Below are 20,367 nucleotides of genomic sequence, written 5' to 3'. Positions count from 1 at the left end.
CATAGTTCTATACTCTTCTGCTTTGCTACATTCCCTGCTTTTCCTGATCCTCTTACCCCCATGTATCCCATCTAAAAGAGCTGTTTTCACCACCTCATGTCCAAACCATTTCTTCTTAGTTCTAAATTCTACATCACACTTTCCCAATGGTGGTCACAGGAAATACCTCACTTCACATCCCGCAGACCTCGCTTTCCATCACGTAAATGTCCTTGCCTCATCTGTGTGCGACATGTTTTGTTCTACCCTCCCCCATTTTTATCTATCCATCCACCTAACTACATACCTATTGTCTACTAATCATTGTTATTCCCTGTCATTTATCTCTGACTGATCAGTTCTCATCATTGATAGAAAATCAGTATTTTATTTTCTCTAATTCTAAACTGTGTGTACCTTAATTTATCCTTGTACTGCTTTACCATATCCAGCACCTCTTATTCATAACGGCTATTCATTAAATATTTATGGGTAAGTCAATGAATGAAAAGCCCCTGCAGGTCTGTGCTGCATAATAGATGTTTTGTTTTGTTTTTTTTTTTTTTTTTTTTGCAACAATTATGGATTCCTTCACTAGACCCTTGCAGCTACTTCAGGCTTTGCTTTCAATTTTGGTGTTTTTAAAAAGCCACTCACGCTATTGAAAATAGGTGGGTAATGGGCTAGAAATAGTTAAGATAGAGATAAAAAAAGTGGAAAGCGGAAACAAGGAAACCTCTTCCCATGTTGTCTTCATTTTCTACTATTCATTTTATTCTCTTTACAGAAGAAAAAGCAGAAAAACATATCAGCTTTCTTGTGCATTATAAACCCCATCATCTTTATTTATTAATTTTCTTCCTTCTCCATAAGCAACCATTTCTCTCTCATGGGAGGGAGTTATTTTTAAAACAGCTTTATAGTGACTAACTGCATTCTACGTATTAAAAAAATTTAACCACAGAGCACTTCTCTTCAGCACAGCAATATTTTTTTTAACCAAAATGTAACTTTTTCAAATACCCTTGGACAAAATATGTTATATATCTTTTACCACATACCATTATATTTAGAAAGGAAATGAGAGGTTTTGAGAATGATTACAAACTACTTTGTCACAGTCCTTAAAAGATTTTTTTCAAGAGAGCAAAGTGGCACTGACTTCAAAAGACTAGAAAACAACCATGACACACATAGATTCCCTTATAAATATAATCTATATTAATCATTGGAAATGTCTATAAACATAAAAGAAATTTTACCCGATTTGTACAATGTTAAATTTTAGGATTTATTATTTAAGTGTTTCATGAGAACTTCTTTACACAGGGTGCATCATTCGGCTTAATGACCCGTAAATTTAACTAGAGATTGCCTAACTCTGTGTTCTTATTCTGAATTTTGAGGAAAGGATACAACTAGAGATGTGAACGCTACTGTAAGATAATAGTGCCCAGCACTCTGTGGTCAAGGTGGGAGAGACCAGCTCAGGAGGAGAGACCATCAGGAACCTGGAGAAATGTATCTGGGTCAGGAGCTAAGGCCCATCTGCAAGTCGAACTAGACACGTCTCCGTGAATGTTGCAAATCTCCATTCCATTTCAGGCAAGCAACTAGGTGTATATAAAATGAGACAGGTCTTGTGACGTTTGGAATAATGCTGCCTGCTTTAAACTTACTGGACAGGCTTCATGCTCACTGTTGGTACAGACAAGAGATTTTAAGTAGTGAATTGGATGTAAGTCAAGCAAGGTTGCTGTAGATAGTCAAGATTCTTAGAAAAAGAAAAAAAAACAAAGCCAAGGCAAAAACAATGCTACCAGTCTTTCCTGAATACAAGGGAGGATCTGGCTAAAAGTTTTGTTACTAGCATTCCTCCTTAAAACAAGGACCCAAATTCACAGAGAAACAATCTAGAGATTGAGAAGTCTGTTTTTTCCTCTCTAACTGATTGGCAAGAATGTGTAAATGCTACTATACAATCATTAATTCATTAATTCATTCACGTATCTTTTATTTTTTGGGGGGGAAGAGGAGTTGCTGGAGCATATGGTAGTTCTATTTGTAGGTTTTTGAGGAACCTCCATATTGTTCTCCACTGTGGTTGCATTAATTTACATTCCCATTAACAGTGTAGAAGAGTTCCCTTTTCACCACAGCTTTGCCAGTATTGATTATTATTATTATTTTTTAATCTTAACCATTCTGACTTGAGGTTAGACAGTATCTCATTGTGGTTTTGACTTGCATCTCCCTTATCATAAAGGATGTTGAGCCTTTTTTTTATATACAAATATGTTTTGTGTCTGTTCATATTTGTTCCTTGGAGAGTTGTATGGTCAGCTCATTTGCCCATCTTTCGATTGGATTTATTATTATTATTATTATTTTTGGTGAGTAAGCTGCTTGAGTTCCCTGCATATTTTGATCGTCAGTCTCTTATCTTTGGCATAGTTTGCAAATACATTCTCCCATTCCAAGTCTTTGACTTCAAAGTCAAAGAAGTCTTTGACTTCTTTGGTTAGGTTTATTCCTAGGGATCTTATATTTTGTGGCTATTATAAATGGGATTACCTTCTTAAATTCTATCTCAGTTTGTCCATCATTGGTGTATAGAAATGCCATAGATTTTTCTGTGTTGATTTTGTATATTGTCACTTTACTGTATTCATTTATCATTTCTAGGAGTTTTTGTGCATTCTTTTGGGTTTCTAATGTATATAATCAGTCATATGCAAATAGAGATTAATTCCACTTCTTCATTCCCTATTTTTATACCTTTTATTTTATTCTCTTGTCTGAATTGGCTAGGACTTTGAGTACTATTTTGAAAAGGAATGTAGAAAGTGAATAACCTTGTCTTATTCCAGTTTTTAGTGGAAAAACTTTCAGCTTTTTCCAATTCAGTATGATGCTACCTATGGGCTTTTCATAGATGGCATTTATTGAGAAATGTCCCTTCTATCCTGATTTTGCTGAGAGTCTTAATCACCAAAAGATGTTGCATTTTTTTTTTTTTGAGAGGTTTTTGCTATAGGGTGTGTGTGCTCACCAGAAAGACAGAGAGAGACAGAGAGATAGAAGCGAGAAATCACCCCTCAGGGGGCATGGCCATGCTGCAATCCCTTTTCCTCCAGTCTCCTCTCGGGATCTTGAGCACGCACGCACATGCGCCCAGTGTGAGTTTAAGCCACTGGGTCTGGGACTCAAACCGCTGTCCACTACATGGGAGTCCAGTGATATAGCCATTACATCAACTGCTGGTCTCAAGATGTTATATTTTATCAAATACTTTTTCTGCATTGATTGATGTGATCATATATTTTTTAAATCTTTCCTTTTATCTTTTGAAAGGTAATATGATATATTATATTTATTGCTTTGCATATGTTGAACCACCATGGCATCCCTGGAATAAAGCCTACCTGGTCATGGTATATAATCTTTTAGTATGTCATTGGAAATGATTTGCTAGTATCTTTTTGAGAATTTTTGCATCTGTATACATTAGGGATATTGGTCTGTATTTTTCTTTTTTTGATATCCTTGTCTGTTTTGTGGATCATGAAAGCTTCATAGAATGAATTTGGGATGGTTCTTTTTGGATCTTTAGAGATAGTTTTAGTAGAATGGGGGTGCGACAACCAAATGTTAAAGTTCCTTCAAAATGATTGCAGGTAACACAGGTTTTGGTTCAGTAGATGCTTCAGATTAGACATATTTTGATACATTAATTCTTCGAAAGTTGTTTATTTTACTTTATTTTGCTATAGGGTACATGCACTCACTGGAGACAGAGAGAGAGAAAATGAAAAATCACAACCCAGTGGAGATGGCCACACTGCAATGCCTTCTCCTCTAGTATCTTCTTGGGATTTTTGGGTATGCATGCGTGCATATGTGTGCACGTGAGCACACACAGACACACACACATGCCTGGCATGTTTTCAAGCCCATAGTTCCAGGACTTGAGTGAGGCACATGAGACCTGGCCACTCTAATCAACATGCCACTGACTGGCTTAAAAGCTATTTATTCCTAATATGGAGAGTCAAAACTGCCTATCATAGCACTATCTAGTATAAATATAGTGTAAATCACATAAGCAATTTAAAAATTTCTTAAAGCTCCACTTGAAAACTTTAAAAAGGTGATATTAATAATATATTTTATTTAACCCAATGTAGACAAGGCATCTCAACATGTGACCAATATAAACTTATTAATGAGATATTTTACATTATTTGTTTATACTAAATTTCAAAATCCAGTCTATATTTTACACTGATGGTATTTAGTTTATTCTAGCCATATTTCAAGTGCTCAAAATCCACAAAGCCTAGCAGCTATCATAGTGAACACCAGAGGCCTATCAATAGGCCATGTTGAAACAAATTATTTACCAGAAGAAAAAGCACAGAGTACAGGGTAGAACTGAACTGAAAAAGACATGAATTGTGAAAATTCTACACCAGAATGAAATAAACTGCACATTAATAGAGTCAAATATAGAACTAAGGCTGAATCAGAAGTAAGAACCAAGTCCTGAAATGGAAGTGTATATTATTGACAAAGTCAGCATTCTATAGGCAACTCATTTTATCATGGTATTTTATTAATTTGCAACCCATCCCTTTGTTCAAATGGTGCTTGTCTTAAAATGCCACACTGTTTTCCTCAAACTTATAAATGTTTAGACATTTTTATAATCAGAATGCTTGATGAATTAAACCTCACACTCTCTGGTTATACTAAATTGCAGGTTTGACTGTACCTTCATTTGTTCTCATAAATGATGTTGCACCTAGAGCAGATATTCAAAAAATCTTAATCCCTCATCTTTTTTGTTTATCTCATCACTCACCAAAGCTACCTCCAAAATTGAGCAATTAGGGCCACCTAGACCAGATTCAACAAGATATTAACTATTAGAAAATACATTGCTTCTAGCTATCTTTTATTTTTCTGAAAAATAAAATGATGTCTTCATTACCAGTTTTATAGAGTTATTGATCATAGATGCTGGCAGATGGTGTGGGTGGTTGAGGTGCTGGATTCCCACATGGCCAACCATGGTTCAAGTCCCGGACCTGTTGGCTTGCTTTCTCACTCTCCCTTACTATCAGTCTGTCCCTCTCTGGTCAAAATTGAAGAATAATGATAACAAGTAAAATTAAAAATAAATAAATATTTAACTAAAAATTATTGATCAGAAAAAAATGAGGCAGATTATGAGAACTTTAAATATTAATCTGTTGTGTTGGCTGCAAACTTTTTTAAAAAATAAATCCTATACATAGTAACATTGTTCCAGTTCCATGCTGTTATTTTTAAATTTAAGAATATATATGTTCATTTAAAATTTATTCAATTCAAATTTAAGACTATTAAAAATTAAGTGATTAAGTTTCTTAAATGTTACATTCTTTATTTCAGAAAGCCATGCTAATGATTCTATATTTAGGATTTGAGACATTTAATATGTTGAATTTAAAAAACGTTTTTTTAAGGCATGATTGACTATAAATATCTGTACATAGTAGTGTATGCGACTTGATGATTTGGGACATAAGTATACAGCCATAAAATATCACTACCATCTGTGCTATAATCCTATTCATCTCCTTCAAAAGTCTTTCAGCCTCTTATTCATTATTGTTAAGTGTGATAAATGTAAGATCTTCCTTCTTAGCATATTTTCAAGTATAAGATACAGTATTGTGAACTATAGACACTATGCCATATAGAAGCCCTCTAGGATATGTTCATTTTGTGTAACGGAAACTTTGCACTCATGGACCAGTATCTCACCATTTATCCCCCCCCTTCCCAGGCTCTGGCACACCATTGCACACTGCAACTATAAGTTTGACTACTTTAGATTTGTCATATAAATGGTACCATGTGATATTTGTCATCCCATAGTAGGCTTATTTCACTTATATAATGTCTTCCAGACTCATCTATGTTATCCCCATTGGCCTTTTTAAGGCTAAATAAAATTCCATTGTAGTATATATCACATTTATTTATTCATCCATGTGTTTTCTGTTGATGGATGTTAAGATCTTTTCCCCATGTTGGCTATTGTGCAATATGGTGCAGTTAACTACATTGAACTAAAAATGCTTCTACACGGTAAACAATCAACAAAATAAAAAGGCAGCTTATAGGATGGACGGAAATATTTTTCAATTACATAGCTGATAAAAGGTTAATATCTGAAATATACAAAGGGCTCCTACAACTTAATAGCAAAAATAAAGTAATATGATTTAAAATGGGCAAAGGACCTGTACAGAAATTTATCTAAAGCAGATATAAATATGGTCAACAGTACATGAAAAGTTGCTTAACATTAGTAATCATCAGTAATTTTTAAATGAAGATTGAAACCACAAACAGACATTATCTTTCACCTGTCAGGATGACTCTTACAAAAAGAGCCACAACAAAATATAACAAATATTGTCAAGGATGCAGAGGAAAAGAACCATGGTATACTGCTGGTGGGTGTATAACATTGGTGCAGACACACCGTGGAAAACAGAGTGGAGGTTCCTCAAAAGAAAAACATGGGGGCCAGTGAGTGGCTTGGTGGTTAAGGCACTGGATTCCCACATGACTGACTGTGGTTCAAGTCCTGAACCGGGCAGATTACTTAATCACTTTACCTTTCTTTCTCTCCCTGGTCAAATTAATAATAATAATAATAATAATAATAATAATATAATATTAGGTAAATATTTCTAAAAAAAATCTAGAATTCTTACGTGATACAACAAAACAATCTTGCTCCTGGTCATAATCCAAAGGAATTGAAACTAGGATCTCAAAACAATTAATTACCTTTATATCTTTTATAAATAAACAATTCTAACTGCAGAAATTTTATTTTTAACATTTTTACTTAAAAATTTTAGTTCTGTTGCTATAGGACAATATTTTCATGATCTTGAGTTAATTATGTGGGTATATGTACAGGAAAATGAATATTTTTATTAATATATAATAATTATAAATATTAGTGGGGATATAGTGTGATTTTTCAGTGCAAGCATATAACTTACAATGATTAAATCAGGAAAAGGAGTACGCTCACAATCTCAATCATTTGTTATTATGTGTCCAGAACACTCAAATCCTATTTTATTTTTACTCTGAGATATACATTAACTTGCTAACTATATTCTCCCTACTATATTCAATAATACTAAAAATTGTTCCTCTTACCTAGCTGTGATTTTGTTCACATCAACCAACTACAGAAGTCATAGTGAAGTCTCTCTCCTGGGGATGTTGCAGTCTTTTCCTCCAACTCTTCATCCTATCAGGATTCTGGGCACATGAATGATTTTTAGGCCCCTGGGGACCAGGACTTGAAATCTGGTCCATCATGTGGCATCAGGTTTCCTCTGCAGGGCACTAAACCATTATGCTGTGAGTCTAGCTTTCCTCCTACTCTTCTAGCTCCTGTCTTTTCTCCATGTGTTTCCAACAAATTTTCTTCCAATTCGATGATGTGCTATTGGTGCATTAATCCCTATGACTAATTATCTAATTATCAAAAACACATTGTACTCTTTCTCTCTGTTAATTTTTTTTGCTTTGAATTCTACTTTGTATGATATTGATACTCCACTGCTTCTTCTATTTTCTCTCCAATTGTTTTGTGTATCTTTGCTTATTCCTTTACAATTATAACCTTTCTTTGTTACTTTATTTTAGGTGTGTCTCTTATACATAAGCATGTACAAAGGGTCTTCAAAAAGTTCATGAAAAATGCATATTATAAAAAAAACTATGCATGGATTTCCATTTGTTTTTTGCACCAAAATAAACTCATAGTTACATTTCATTTTTCCACAAAGCTTTAAAATCCTCCTTTACATATTTAAAATCCTATCTGGGATCAAGGGGGAATGATATAATAAATATATTGGGACCAGCAGTTAGCGTAGTGGCTATGTCACTGGACTCCCATGTAGTCGACCGCAGTTCATGTCCTGGACCTGGTGGCTTAAAACTCACTGGACAGGTGTGCGTTGGGCCCGAGGTCCCGAGAGGAGAATGGAGGAGAAAGAATTGCGGCGTGGCCATCCCACCTGGGGGATGATTTCTCACTTTCTGGCTTTCTGTCTCTCTGTCTCTATCTGTCTGTCTGGTGAGCGCACGTGCCCTATAGCAAAAAAACTTTCATTAAAAATATGGTATTTTATTTTATGTTTCTGTAGTAACTTAGAAGGTATATGTCTTTTTATTTTTGGAGAGATTTTTGTTGTAGGGTGCATGAACTCGCCAAAAAGACAGAGACAGACAGACAGAGAGACAGAAAGTGAGAAATCACTTCCCAGAGAGGATAGATACACCACAATCCCTTCTCCTCCTTTCTCTTCTCAGTATTTGAGGCATGCGTGCACATACACAGGGCATGAGTTTGAAGCCTCCGGGTTCAGGACTAAAACAGCGGTCAACCATGTGGGAGTATAGCAACGTATCATTACGCCATTCGTTGGTCCCTGGTATATATCTTTTTTGTATCTATTTATTTAATACTTAATTTAACAATAGATAGTTTCTTTTTTATATAATGGGAAAAGGAAGATCTAATTTCTTTGATTTCCAGCTTTGCCCCTTCCATTTTCTTATTTATGTTATGACAGTTTAGAATTTTATACATATTATAATTGTTATTTTTTATGAGTCTCTTTGGCTTTAGGACTGTATTGTGGGGACTCTATCTTCTTTTATCCTTTTTATCCCCCCACCCCAAGATCTCAGGTCCTATATTTTCTGATATCTTGCATTTCTGAGAATGCCTTCTGTAACTTTCACATTTGAACAATAATCTTGAGTATTATAACTCTTTGATCACCACCTTTTCTCTGCAATGCCCTGTCAACTTTAATTCATTTGCTAACATAAACAAATACTTAAGGACAGCCAGAACTGGAGCAGTAAAATTGTATTTTTGGATAATGAATTTTTCAAAGTTCTCTCTAGCCAGCTTATTTCTGTGTCTTATCTCTTGTTCATCATGTCTTATAGAATTTTCATTGTCTTGAAGTTATTAACAGCACAGAATAGATACTGTAGAAATGGCCTCATTTCCTTTTCAAAAATAGCTTATTTCTAATCCCCTTGAGTATGCTACTCTCTCACTCCATTTATGATGCAAATTTTTTTCATGTTCTTCTGGCTTTGATCTGTTCACTTGTCCTTGTTTTAGGAGAACTCTCCCCAGCTTGGCACCTGACTGTAAGCAGAGGGGCTGGATTGGTGCCTTGCCTTGCTGGAATCCTCTCAGATCCTGCTCCATGGAGGGCTGCAGTCAGCTATTCAATGATCCTGCTGTTTGAGCAAGTTGAGAGAGAACCGAGATCATAGATGAACTGCAGTTTCTTTCTGAGATAGGCTTTTGAGTGAGAAGTAAACCTCTACTATTAGATTTTTAACTCTGCTTATAGTTCCAGTGCAATGATTTTCAAATTTGGCTACCAATTAAATGAAAATCTCTAGAATAAAAGGACCTCAGTATCAGTAGTTCTTTAAGGTCTTATATGATCCTACCATGTAGCCGGGCTTGATAATCACTGACTATGGTGTGGCTGTGAATGAACTCCTGGGAGCTACTGCGTTGGGAGCCATATCTCTTGCTGACTTTCTCTTTATGTCTCCCAGAATAATTGTTTTTTTTTTTTGTTGTTGTTGCTGCTGTTCCTTTGTGGAACCTTCCTTAGGTCGAAGGTTCCCAACTTCTGTTACAGCCTTCATTTGCCTTTAGTTTTTTTATTTAATTTCTTTCAAATAAGTGAGCATTTATGACATTTTGCAAGTGTCTTTTCTATCTACCACCCGAGATGTTGTGCTGTTGTTCCTTTGTGGCCGAATTGATATTAGGTCGAAGGTTCCCAACTTCTGTTACAGCCTTCATTTGCCTTTAGTTTTTTTATTTAATTTCTTTCAAATAAGTGAGCATTTATGACATTTTGCAAGTGTCTTTTCTATCTACCACCCGAGATGTTGTACCACTTTCTCCCTAATGGACTTCATGAATAGTTTGCAACACGACCAGCAGAAATATCTATCTACTTGATTATAATTTTGTCTGTATTTGTCATTGCTGATACTAGATTATTTGTTTTTCTATTTCTCTAGACATTTTAATTATCAACCAAGAGGGAGAAAGATGCCATGGTTCATGATAATAGTTCTAAGAGTACTGTGTAATGAGCACATAATATTGATAGATGCAATGGTAGCAGACCATAGAAACATTATCACATTTAATCTTAATAACAATTTTGAGAGATAGGTATGCTGTGTCCACTTTATATTTAATCTTCTAGTTGTCATGTTACTTGGAAATATTTAGCTGAATTGTAAAAAATGATAAAAAAATCTCTCTACCATGGGATACAATGGAGACAGAAGGATAAAGAGAATGGTTAATGTAGGGCATTATTCAATGAAAACTAAACCAAAGGTATAATTAAAATACTATGTAGAATTAGCCTAATTAGCCCAGTTCCCTTCTTTCTTACAGCATTAATTCTCACCATTCCTAGTTCATAGACCTAATGATAAATTTTGAGTTTGGTGCCCATGGAGCACTAAAAACTAACTAAGGAACCTACCTGTGTCATGTGTGGGTTATTTTACTTGAATGGTCTTCAACCTAACTTCCTGAGGTATGGCTTTCCCATGATTCCCTTTGAGAAATGCAGTCATACTTCAACTAAGAGTCGTGACCCTCTTATCTAACATTTACTAGTCGCTTTCTGTAGGTCTGGATCCTACTTGATAGAGCCCTTATCCCATTGTAAATGGTCTTATTGTACCTACTGAGAATGGTCCTGCCTCACAACCTAAATGTTGCCTCACTGCATTCATTTTGATTGAACTTTGTTTTGCTCACATTAAGTTTTCCCTTTCTCCATTCTCTTGGTTACCTATATGTGTGTTGCTATTCACTTCAGCAAGGAAATACTTCTAATTTTTTCCCAACTTCCCATTTTGGGCTGGACCAAGCATGCATGCCTATCCTCTAATATAAATTAAAGTACATGCTACAATGGCCAGGAAAGAATTATTTCCAACACTAAATGAATCCAATTTCAATTTCTTCTAATTCTTTCTCCAAGGAGGTTTCTTTGATCTCATCCAATTGGGATGCCTACGGGTCTACCCAATTTTTTTTCTCCCTGTGGTAGATATCCCACTTTAAGACTTTTGTGGCATAAACTTTAGTGAAACTTCAAAAATATTTATTTTGTCATTCAAGGTTTTCTTTCTTGAGAAATCTCAACCACAATGGAGGACTGCCTATCTCTGACTATGAAACTAGAAGAGTATAAAGTCTTTGGACAGTGGTGAAGATAGATCATCACAGTGAAAATGATACATGTATCTTGGCACTAAGAATTTTGGATATTCCTTTTAAACAGTTGCATACCATCCTCTGAAAGCTGCAGATTTTTAGTACATTAATGAGCCCACTCTTATTATTTCTCTGCCTTATCTCACCAGGAGGTTCTCACCCAGGTGTTTGCAAATGTCAATCTTTGAAATTTCAACAGTGTACTTAATTCCAGAGAGACAGCACTTAGCTCAGGAATTGATTGGATCCTTTGAACAAGAAGGTCAGTTTGCTGAGAAAGCGAGCTCCACAGCAGGGACAGTGATGAGCAAAAAACTGTTTAGAAAAGTTTATTTTGAGCCATTGGCTGAGTTTATTCTCACAATGTGCTAAGATTGGGAGAGAGAAAATTTACAACTTGATGTCACCTTTGCCAAAATATGCTTGTCTTTTCAGGTGTTCACATAGTGCTGGCTTGAAAACAAGCCCCCATGCTGTGTTAGGCAAGATAATCCAGCAACAAAGCTTTTTTTTTTTTTTTAATGGATTGTAACAGAAAACCAGTCTTGCTCTGCAAACTTGGAGGTAGAGGCCCTTGGGAGTAAGTGACAGAAAGGAATTAAGCAGGAGGTCCTTTCAATTTCTTAAGGTCAGTCACGGGTGTCATTTTTTTTTTTTTTTTCAGTTTCTGTTTTTACCCCTAGTAGCTAAAAATAATACTCCTACTCACCCTTCCAAAACTCTTTTTGCCAATTCAATGGTCCTCACTAGTTATTTCTGTTAAGGGCTTCTATTTGTCTCTTGGTTTTTGAGTAAAACAAATGTTTTCTATCTTAGAGGCTAATGTGTTTGTAACCAGAGCATGCAGTAAGTGATATTCTCTACATTTACATTGAACAGAGCTAGAAAGAATTCCACTCATTCACTTTTGGCCATTAAAGGAGACAATTGACTTCTTCATGCTTTTATTTTCTTACAAAAAATAAATCCCTTGAGCCACTATCTGAAGGGAGAATTTCCTTTAATTCTTAATTCTCCCTTCTGCCCTTTAAACACATTGTTTTCTTCGATGTATAGAGTAGGTGATACATTCTCTTAATTCTGAATTATCTACTTTGAAGTAAAATTAGCTCAATGACACAGAAGACATTGTGTTAGAAATTTAGCATCAATAATTGAAATAGGTAACTTTTATTAAATGTATAAAATATGCTAGGCTAGTGCAATATGGTTTTTGTTCTCATACAATCTTGTGGAATGTCATCATCTTCATTTTACAGATTAGAAACCAAGGGTGTGTGTGTATATATATTTTTTTTAAAGTTTTTTTTTTATTTTTTATTTCTTCTATGAGCAAGAGAGAGAATGAGATAGAGGTGGAGATACAGCACCCTCAACAGAGTCTTGATAATGATCTACCTCCAACTTCAGCCAGTCATGGGTTATGGACACATGTATGCCTGATATACTCAGGGAAGTCTCAGGGTGCAAACTGGGAACCTTCCCCTGTGGGTCAGCCTTGTAGAGCATATCATTTTATCACTGCATTATGAGTAAGCCCCCGAAGGTTCATAGAGAAGTAACTTGTTCAACGTCACACAAATGTCCAATGGTTGACTGTTTTTTTTTTTTGGAGAGGTTTTTGCTATAGGGCGCGTGCGCTCGCCAGACAGACAGAGAGAAACATAGAGACAGAAAGCGAGAAATCACCCCCCCAGGGGGGATGGTCACGCCGTAATCCCTTCTCCTCCATTCTCCTCTCAGGATCTTGGGCACGCACGCACACATGCCCGGCATGAGTTTTAAGCCACCAGGTCTGAGACGCGAACCGCAGTTGACTACGTGGGAGTCCAGCGACATAGCCATTACGCTAACTGCTGGTTCCCGGTAGACTGTTTTCAAATTTGGTACTATCTTACTTTAGAATCTTATTATATTTTCACTTTGTAAAACTCCCTCTTGGTATGTAATTTTCTTAGAAAATAGATTGGAATCTGTTCTCTTCCACTTTTAAGTTCAAAGCAATCACTCAGTCAGGCAGAGCATTTACTCAGTACCTATACCCTTTGTGACCATCATTGTAGCAGGTATCTATTATATTGGTTAAAACCTAAGCAGAATATATGAAATATAGAGTTTCTAGGTTTTCAGATCACCTAGCAATCAAAGGAGCTTCAGAGAACATTGAGTAGAATGAGCACTGAGTGTGTTATCAAAATATCCTAATGCCAAAGACCTGAATTTAGCTAGGATTCAGTAACTGAATGACATTAAAAAAGTTAACTGATCTTTTCAAGCTGCATTTTCTCCATTTACAGAATAATTGCTTGTATGTATGTATGTATGTTTTCTTTTTCTTTTATTTTTTCCTAAGGTTTTATTTTTTCCATAGGACACATGTACTTGCCAGAGAAGAGAGAGAAAGAGAAGGAAAGTGAGAAATCACACTCAGAGTGATGAACGTGCCGCAGTTCCTACACCTTCATTCCCTTCTTGGGATCTTAGACATGCGCACACACACGCGAGTTTGCAAGCCGCTGGATTCGGATCTTGAACTGCAGTCAACCATGTGGGAAACCAGCTGCCTTAACCACCATGCCATCTGCAGGTCCCAATTGCTTGTATTTACAACATACTTTATTGCTGACAAAATTCTCTGTAGTACATTTTCTTGGTTGAATCTTACCGGAACCATGTAAGAAGGGCATAATTATTCTAATTTTACAGATGAGAAAACAAGTTCAAAGAAGCTAAGTGGCTTGCCTAAAGCTGAATAGATACTGAGTGGCAGAGAAGCACTGTCAGTTATCATGTAAAATAAAGTGTCCTATTTACTTCACAAGATTGTAAGGGACAAGAAACATAAAGTATGTGAAAATGTAAAATCCTATAAATATTAATCCTCGTGATAGTTAGATTTTTTTTTTTGAGAGCGATTTTTTTTTTTTTTTTGAGAGGTTTTTGCTATAGGGTGCATGCGCTTGCCAGACAGACAGAGAGAGATGGAGAGACAGAAAGTGAGAAATCACAATCCCTTCTCCTACATTCTCCTCTCAGGATCTTGGGCATGCATAGACATGTGTCTGATGTGAATTTTAAGCTCCTGGGTATGGGGCCTGAATTGCAGTCAACTATGTGGGAGTCCAGCAATGTACCATTATGCCATCTGCTGGTCCCAATAATAGTTAGATTTTAACTATTCATTCAGAAATTTTTTAAATGGAAATCTGTTTCTTTTTTTCTTTGGGAGATTTTTGCTAAAGAGCATGTGCACTCCCTAGAAAGAGAGATAGAATGCAGAAATTGCCTCCCCAGGATTTCCATGTTGCAATCCCTTCTCCTCTATTCTCCTTTTGGATTTGGGGCACACATGCTCAGGCGCTTGGCATGAGTTTGAAACCTCTGGGTCTGGGACTTGAACTGCGGTCAAACATGTGGAAGTCCAGTGACATAACCATTATGCCATCTACTGGTCCCTGGAAAGCTAATTATTGTTAAAGTCTTATCCTTTTGGTATCTAGGATATTTGCAGTGGGGAAAAGGGACAGAAGAGAAGAGGACTTTGCTAATTCAATATCTCTCCAATATAACTCAGTGATTACATGTCCAGAACTCCTTAGAAGCACTTTATATTCAATATGAAAGGAAGATTTATCACGAAAAGGAAACCACTTGTGCAAACGTAAACTATGTCATATGTATAATGTCTATAAATATGCCACACTGCCTCAGCCTCTTGGAGATCACAAAGTACCAATACCATCCCTTCAGGCATTTGAGAAAGGGACAAGTCTTTTGGTACTGAGATGCTCAGAGTTTGTGTCAGGGCCCTAGGACCATGTGTGCTACACATCTGGATCTGTGTTAGCTGGAGGAGTCTGCTTTAACCTTCCAGGCTGTCTCAAGGTCTTGTTCTCTTCTGCTATCTCTGTTGCCTCACCCCTGTAGTATGCACAGAGAAGCTCTTCTCTTCCTCTCTTGTGATGCTACTACTGTTTGCTAATTAATCTCGAATATCAAACCTTTCAACAAATGTGAAGAGTAAATAACTAAGTTTATAATGAAATGTGGAAAAGATTAATTCAAAGCCCTTGGTTAAAAAAATGAGTGTGTGTGTGTATTGGTGGGAAACTAAGGGAGAGAAAATTAAAGAAGGTAATTTCTAAACAGATCTGAAGGGAGACACAGGACTGTAGCAGTGAGAAAAGAAATAAATGCAAATCCTTCATTGCTTGGTGTATGTTCACTGATTGCCTGATAATCCTATGGGTGCGTGATAATTTCTTCGGCTCCAAGAGGAAGACTAACAAGGAACAAACCAGAATATTGACAGAAGGTATTAGGAAACAAGAAATACAATAGGTGTGGGAAACCCTAGAATGTATGAGGCCTTATCTAGACCAAGATTACTTCACAGTCTTGACACTATTGATCTTTTGGGCAGGATAACTCTTTTTGCAAGAGCTGCGCTGTGCATTTTAGCATGCTTAAATTGATCCACGGCCTCTATCCACTGGATGCAGGTAGCATCCTCCTCCAAGTTGTGACAACCAAACTGTGTACAGGCATTGCCAGATACCCCCTGGTAGGGTGAGGAGGAGAACTGGTAAAACAAAACCATCTCTGGTTGTGATGATCTAAAGATATGCTACATTTGAAAAGAGTGCAGAATTCATACAGAATACAGTAGATTATTCATTGTAATTATCTTTTGCAGTAATGAAGGCATAGATGAGTTTTTTGGTTGTTTGCTTTCGTTTGCTTTCCTATACTTTTATTTTTTTCAAGAAATTTTTGCCATAGGGAGTATTTGCTCATCAGAGAGACAGAAACAGAGAGACAGAAAGCAAGAAATCACACCTCTGAGGGGATGGTCATGCCACAATCCCTTCTCCTCCATTCTCAGGATTTGGAGGCACACACGCACATGTGCCTGGCATGAGTTTTAAGCCACCAGGTCCAGGACTTAAACTGCCGTTGACTATGTGGGAGTCCATCAATGTAACCATTATGCCTTCTACTGGTCTCTTGCTTTCCTATATTTTGACAATGAAAAAAAGAAGAATCCATTACTTGTATAATTAGAAAAAAATAATTATTACCCAGGATTAACTCTATGGGCATTTGGGTAAGCAAAGGTACATTCTGAGCAATTAGGAACTCATGGTGTTCTAATAAGAGCAGAGGAAAAAACTGATTAGAATAGGGAAAATAGAGCCCTTACAAAAACTAAGAATGCATGAAGAAAACAAAGAATCAGTAAAGTGAAATTTTTGAGAATTGAAGACTTCTTATCTGCTTGAACTTAAGACAGAGCTCCCAAGTGCTGAAGCACTGAATCCTTGCTGGGGACATTTCATAGTGTACCAAATGCAAATGGATTACGGAAAGCTAACATTAGCAAATATAAATGATTGTACATAGTGGGTGGTGTCTCTAAAAGTTTCCTTCTGTATTCTTTTCCTTCTTTTTACTCAGAAGGATTGCAGTCTCTCCTGGGTTGTATTATACCTATTAGGTCCTCAGTAGAGACCACCTTCCTTAAGAGAACCCTAAGATCACAGAATGGGAGGAAGAACAAAAGATTAAGCACTCCATTAAAATGACTATTGTTCTAAGCTTCTTTCCTTTCATTTCCATCAAGATTTCCACTACAGTAGGATGGTACAGCAAAACTTTCAAATGCAAAATATGGTTCTCTTAACCAGAGAAGAATATCTGCCCTGTAACATTTCATTTAATGAATTATTTCTAAGCAGTAACCATCATTTACTTTTTAAATTTTCCAACCATTCATTTGTTCAGTAGACAGTTTTTATTTTATTTATTAAATTTTTCAGAGAGAAAATTTTGCTATAGGGCACATCCACTTGCCAGAGAGGCAGAGAGAGACAGAGTGACGGAAAGTGAGAAACCATCCCCCAGGAGAAATGGTCATGCCACAATCCCTTCTCCTCCATTCTCCTCTCGGGATCTTAGGCATGCATGTACATGTGTCAGGCATGTTTTTAAACTGCTGGGTCTGGGATCTGAACCATAGTCAACTATGTGGGAGTCCAGCAATGTAACCATTATGCCATCTGCAGGTCCCTTGTTCTGTAGACAATTTTTGAACACCCATGCTGAACCAAGGTACTCTACTTTAGACATGGTAATATCCCATGTCCTCATACGGTCATAAGCCTCCTGTTAAGGTCCTGCAATTATGTGTCCTTCAAGTATCTTAACTTTTCAGATTACTTTATGTCTACCATCCCTCTTAAGCAAAGCCTACGTTGGCAAAGAGGATGAGCCAGGTCCTAAAAGATGAATGTTCATGTACAGGAAGGTGAAGGAAGGATATTGAGCAAGAAGAAGAGAGACTACAAATGTCTGAACATGCCTCTTATACTGGAGAAATTTTGACTGAGGCCGATAACAAGGAAAGGTTTTGAAACACTGGGGAATGAATTCATGTGAGTGATGGCCTCAGTGGACTACAACAACCAGAGGAAACCATTGATCTTCCCTCCTAAATCATCCACTTTCCTGAGCAGGAGACTGGAATTAAAATAAATTTAAGAGCTATAGTCCAAGTAATCAGAGCTCGCACTGGTCCAGGGATCTTCTGAGATCCCATATGGGTTACAAGATGGGCTTTGCCCAGGGCAGACTGGAAATCGAGTGTACGTTCCGTCCCAAGCTGTATAGCTTGGGAGATGTTTCCTAACATCTCTGAGCTTGTGTCCTCTTTCACGCAAAGGAAACAATAATGGCACACATCATGCCATGTGCTAGTAAGTGTTTGACAACCGACTCTCTGAAGGAAAAAAAAAACAAGCCCCTAGTTGTTGCATTTGCTAATTTCTTTGATGTAAATAGTTCTACCATGGAAGATTTCAAGCCATTAGTGTGATGTCACCTGAACATGGACTTGGGAAGAGATACAAACAGCAAAGAGAGGTTCTCATAAGCCAGTGCAAGCTGGTTCCAATGCATTTTTACAGGGGTGTGGGAGGATTGGGTAAACTTTCTCTGGTACGGTGCTTTGCATGGTGTCTGGCAAATAGCAGGTGCTTAATAATGTTTGCAGGCACCCCCTGAGGCTCCTGGCTTCTAACAGAATGCCTGTTTCACAACAGCAGGCTGCTTTGTTATGATGTTGCACACTGTCTTAGGAATCCTGTCTGCACTGGGACTGGGGCTGGATTGATTAATGCAAGTGCGGTGTTGCTTGTCCCAAGATGCTGCCAGCACCCACTTAATGCATTCCTGTTGTTTTGGAATCACAGTTAAAATCATTTGTCAAAGTCAGGCTGCCTGAGAGGTTTTTCCCCACTTGAACGGCATCACTCTCTTCTTTATCTCCTTACTCTACAGGGTTGGCCTCTGGGTCTGCCCCCATCTTGGAAGATTTTGATCGGTTTTGGCTAGAAACATCTGTTCTACTTCAAATGTATTCCAGGTTTCTGCAGCCATTGCCTCCTGTGGCCCAGAGGACAGTCTGATCTTGATCGTGTGGATCTGGCAGGCTTGGATTCCCAGTCCTATGGCATGCCTCTTCTATCTAAGGGGCTACCTCATCTCACTGCATCTCACATGATCATACAGAATCCTCTCCTGACATCCACTCTGGTTGTAACAGGTTTTGATCCTTTGGTTCTTTGTTCTTCAAATCATGCTATATTTACAAAAATGAAAATGCATTTAGGAGCTAGTGAAGACTGTGAGGCAAAATGGAATTTGTTTATATTTGCTTCTATCCCTCATTTGATTTTTTCCCCTTGTGTCTCCTTAGAATACTGTCATTTTTCTCATAAGATGCTCATAATCTTAATGCTGATTTTCCACTCTCATTCTCTCTGGATCTTTCCTTTCTTATTTCCAAGCTCCTATCTGCTAAACAATAAAGGATGGTTCTAAGTTAATCAAATAAAATGGTTCCTATGGGTTTTAGCACCCCACATGTAATTACTTTTAGGTCATAGATTTTAGATTATTGAAAATATTAATATATGTACACCCAAAAGGTCCTGAGAACAAAGAGATAATTCCAAGCAGGGATAGACAGGATGTTAGAGGGGTGTGTAGAGGTGAAAGAGAGGGATTTGGGGTGTAAGTTCTCCTAAAATAATACAATGTAGTCATCATAACAATGGGGGTAACAGTGCGATTCAGAAAATGATTTCTAAACATCTCTCTCAAGCTATGAAATTTAAAATGATCAGATTTTGAGCTCTCTTAATATATGGGGCTTAATGAACTATGGCTCATTAGAGAAAGAAAGGCCTGTCTTTGATTGGAACTGTTTCCTGGACTCTGAGTCTAATAAGATTCCTTGTCGTGTTTTCCTTGGCAAAACAGAGCTATTTGAGCAAATCACCAGATGCCAAGTGGATAGGGATTCCTACTGGTTTAATAGAGTTAGCTGACGGAGGCATTCCATATACTGGCAATCTTTTTTGGGAGTCCAAGATTCTTTTCAATAAAATTCCTTCATAATTGTAGGTTGGTGTCATTAGACATATTGTATCTTTGCATGTTCCTTCTCTTCAGTGTCTCTCCCTTGGTTCAAAAGAAAGGAGAATTTGTGTTTGCACACTTAGTGGAGATTCTGCTGAATCTGTTTTAATGGGCCTATTTCCTATTTCCAAGTGTAGGTTTTCTACATTGACACTTTCACTTGGTGAACCAATCTGTCAGCCAATGGTTTTGATGGAGCACCTTCGTTTATAAGGCAGCAGGCTGGGGTTGATTCCAAGAACAATGATACATTATATATCTGTCAGGGGCCTCTCTGCCAAAGGAAGCTCAGAGCACACAATCTTATTTTATTCTCTCTCAGAGAGATTAATGGAAAATAGATTCCATTCTCTTTTCTTTTTGCATCTATTCACACAACCTCAAAGATAGTTCACAATGTGCTCAAGGTCATGCACAGAGTGAGAGTAAAAAGCTGACACCTTATGTCATAATCAAAGAGGTAAATTAAATGGTCACAGAGGACTTTCAAGTCACCAGCTAATGTAGTGTCTAAGATTTTTTCCCTA

This window comes from Tupaia chinensis, unplaced genomic scaffold, assembly GCF_000334495.1.
Source record: "Tupaia chinensis unplaced genomic scaffold, TupChi_1.0 Scaffold000039_1, whole genome shotgun sequence".
Classification (NCBI taxonomy): Eukaryota; Metazoa; Chordata; class Mammalia; order Scandentia; family Tupaiidae; genus Tupaia; species Tupaia belangeri.
The sequence above is the reverse complement of the archived record's forward strand: the minus strand, read 5'-3'. Positions refer to the sequence as shown.